The sequence below is a fragment of the Abramis brama genome (assembly GCF_963993115.1).
Source record: "Abramis brama genome assembly, chromosome: 5".
NCBI lineage: Eukaryota > Metazoa > Chordata > Actinopteri > Cypriniformes > Leuciscidae > Abramis > Abramis brama.
Genome location: NC_139967.1, coordinates 21,009,194 through 21,013,241, shown reverse-complemented (window position 1 = coordinate 21,013,241; position 4,048 = coordinate 21,009,194).

The following is a 4,048-nucleotide window of genomic DNA, read 5'->3' as shown; positions in this document are numbered from 1 at the left end:
GTTGGAGAATAAAATGAACGCTCAATGACACTGCGTCATCTACACCCCTATTTGCCCTATAGGCAAACTGATGACAGTCCAGTGTGATATGCGCTAGTTTTCTGCAGACCAAGCGCTCAAATACCTTCATTACAGTCGATGTGAGCGCAATTGGCCTGTAGTCATTTAGGCAGGTGATGTTATTCTTCTTAGGCACTGGAATAACCATAGCTGATTTAAAACAGATAGGTACAGTTGAGGAGGAGAGAGACCAGTTAAAGATGTAAGTGAATCATCTGGTCGGTTTCTGACCACTTGACATCAGAAACCGACATCAGCTTGACGTCAGAACCCCCGACTGATGTTGGTTTTTGACGTCAACCCGATTTTCATTTTCAACGTTGGGTTTGGTCTTCTAAATTTTGTCATTGTTTTGGAGCACACTAGCTAATAGATAACAGTAAGGCTAACATATTCATACTGTACTAAAAGCCAAAAAACTTTAAATTGGGTAGCCTATACTATTTGAGGGAACAGCCATTTGGGTGTACGAAACCATTGTGGACGATACGTGCACTCATTCAGTCTCACATTCAATCCCACAACTGGAACTGTGTTCTGAAATAAATTTGATATTGATATGAGGGTAGGTGGACAGACATAGATTCAGAGGCATAAGGTACTGTAACTATTACATACAACAAGGCAACAATAATAAAACAATGCACTGACATTTACTTTTTACTGATAAGCCTACTTAAGTACTTTCAAAAACGAGCACTTCTGTACTTTTATTTAATTAAAAATCGGTCTTTACAACTTTTACTTGTAACGGAGTAATCTGTACTTTACACTGTACTTTCTGTCAAGTAAGGAAGTTGTGTACTTTGTCCACCTCTGCTCCTATCATTATGAGGACATTCCATAGGCGTATTTGTTTTTATACTGAGATAATGACATTTTTCTAGACCCTAACCCTAAACGTAGGCTACCCATCACAGAAAACTTTCAGCATTTTTACATTTTTAATAAAAATCGTTTAGTATTTATTTAGCAATTTGACTCATGTCCCCTACATGTTGCCTGAAACCTCGAATGGACACTATAAGGTCTTTAAGTCCTCATAATGTATGTCAAACCAGTAGCCTACACACACACACACACACACACACACGCGTTGTTTCCATGTTTTATCGGGACTTTCCACAGGCGTAATGTTTTTTTTATTATATTCCCTAACCCAACACCTAAACTTTCTGCTATTTTAGATTTTCAAAAAAGATCATTCTCGGGTGTGTTTCCCAAAAGCATCGTTAGCCAACTATGGTCGCAAGTTCCGTCGTTATCAGCATAGTTCAACGAGTCGGTGTTTCCCGAAACCGTCGTTCCAACGAACATTCGCAAACAGCATGGCAAACTTGTGTGGTAGGAACGACAGCGCTCGCCCTGTGGTTAGAAGCATAGTTTCTAGTTTGCATGACATTCGACCTAATAAATCCTTATTTTGAGCAAAATAAGGAAGCTGACATTAAGTACATTTATTTAGAATACACAAATGTCATTTACGACAGTTTGTCAAGAGATTTTGCGAACGTGCTCTATGTAAGAACGAGCCTATAATTTAATCTGGAAATAAAGCAAAAATTAGACCCCTGTGATTTATAAGCTTGTTTCCTCATGGGGACCAAAAAATTTCCCCACAAGGTCAAAATTTACTGGTAGGCTATTGCTATCCTTCACAGTAAAAAGTGATCAGAGAACCGTAGCTTTAAAATTATTAAGTAAATAAACTTAATGCGTAATTGAAGTTATCTGGAACTGTCAAGTTCAAATAACTTAATTTTTTTCAATTATGCATGAAGTTAATTACTTTTCCTCAGTTATTGGTCATGCATTAACATTAAGCTAAATGTGGTTGTTTTGCTCTCTGTTTAAATAAGTATTGTTCATCATCATTCTGTGTCGCACATATCGCTCTTGTTGGATTTACAGCTAACCATGACAGCTGTTTACAGAGGATTTATTGGCTAATCGTCAGAACAGAATGGACTTTTTATAATAGCTGAACATACAGTAACAAATAAAAGAAAAAAAAAATTATTGCAGTTATTTTGAAACAAGATAAAAAATATTTTAAAATAAACAATGGCATTATGATTAATATGTGTAGTTTTATTTAATCATTTTAATATGAACATTCAGAAATTTTGTACTCATTAACTGTTGAGAGTGTAAGCTAATCTGCATTTTATTACTCCAAAAACTCCAAAAAATCAAATGTAAAAAGGAGGACTTTGCCTCTGAAAAATAAAACATATGAATAATAAATCAAAATATCAGTAAGGCTGGCTGCATGTAGAGCACTCCTCATAAGCTTTATTTTATTGTTATTTCTAGTGATACTTGGTGGTTGCTATTATCTAAAATGAGCCAAACAAGCTGGAAATGTAGTTGGCTCAGACATGTTTTCAATCTGGAACGTGTTTGGAATACAATGCTTATTTACTTTTAAGTCAATGCCTTTATTTTATTATTTATGGATTAATTTATTTTCCTCACAGAAATATCCTTGAACATGTTTTGGTCCCACCACCAAGAAACACAGAAAACTGAAGGCATCACTCAAAGAGAGAAGTGCTCTATCAACATGAGCTTGGAGGTAATCAATCTGGCAGAGTGATCTGTGGACTTCCATTATCCTTTCGCTCAGTGCTGCTTGGGATGATTAAAATTTTGAGTAAAGTAATGATGTTTTCAATGTGTTCTGTGGTTCAGGATGAAATTATCTCTATCACTGTTTTCTCTTTGCCTCTGTTTGTCTTCGTTGATTTATGCGCTACCCTCAACAGAATACAGACACACACAAACACTTTTCAATAGATTTTTATGGCACGTATATTTATGAGAATTATTATAATTTGTCTCTTTGTGAAACACTGGTTATATTTAACACTGCTCCTTGGGTTTTATCATTAACATTTCCCCTGGACAAAAATTGTATGGTGATTGATTCCCACAGATATTTGAGGTGGCATTTGAAAGACTATTTCTCATCATTGCAATGCAATTTCTGCACTCTCACGAATAAATAACAATGCAAACATGATGTAAATACAGCAAGTGGTTCACTGTGCAGTGTAACACTGTCACTGATTATAACGGGAGTTTTGTGTCCAGATAAGTGTCCTGATAAACTCGTGCTGTGTCATCGACAGCTTCAGCCATTATAAAGAGAGCATTCTTCGACTGCTTACTGTATAATTTAATCACAAATTAAAAACACATAAATACTCATGTGTACTTCAAGAAAGACCAGTTGTTTGAAGTTAAAGCGCAACACAAAGGTAAGCGCATTATTATTATTGTCATTAATTTTCTGATCACGATTTACACATTTTCGGCTTTTAAGGTGTGTGCGAGGTTTAAAATCTGTTAATTTCGTCACTGAAAGTTTTTGACAGACTTTAATAGTTTCTACCTGTTTGGGTATAGAATTTTTTTTGTCATCTGCTAATTTTCTTTTAATGTAGTAGCCATGTTTCAGAGTCAGAATTATAATAAATTGAAGAAAAGTTTTACTGAAGATAGTTTGCAGTTTCATCAGCAGAAGTCAGCTTCAAGACTCACACAGGAGTTCGTAGGCCACCTCGCTTACAGTTACAAAGATCACAGCTGTTATACCCTACACCAAGGTCTAAGCTACGTCATTGCTTCAGGTTGAATGATTCTCATTGGCTAAGAAAAAGATAAACATAGTAATTTTCCACACATATACAGATAGACTGAAGCATATCTCCATCGATTAAGCAGCTGACACTCGGAGCCTGAAGTCAGGCACATCGTGACCTTCCAGACACAGCTTTTCCAAGGTTGGATTTGGCCAGGCTCTAACTATAAACAGGAGAGTCCTCTCAAAACATCAATATAATGTGTTCTTTCTCTCAAGGAGAGCTACACTTAAGTCTAACTGGAAAGTAAGGCTTTAACAAAGAAATGGTCCCTTAAACTATAGACTTCAATGACCCCTATGTGTTTTAACATGTTGAAGACCTTTCTCAAACACAAAACC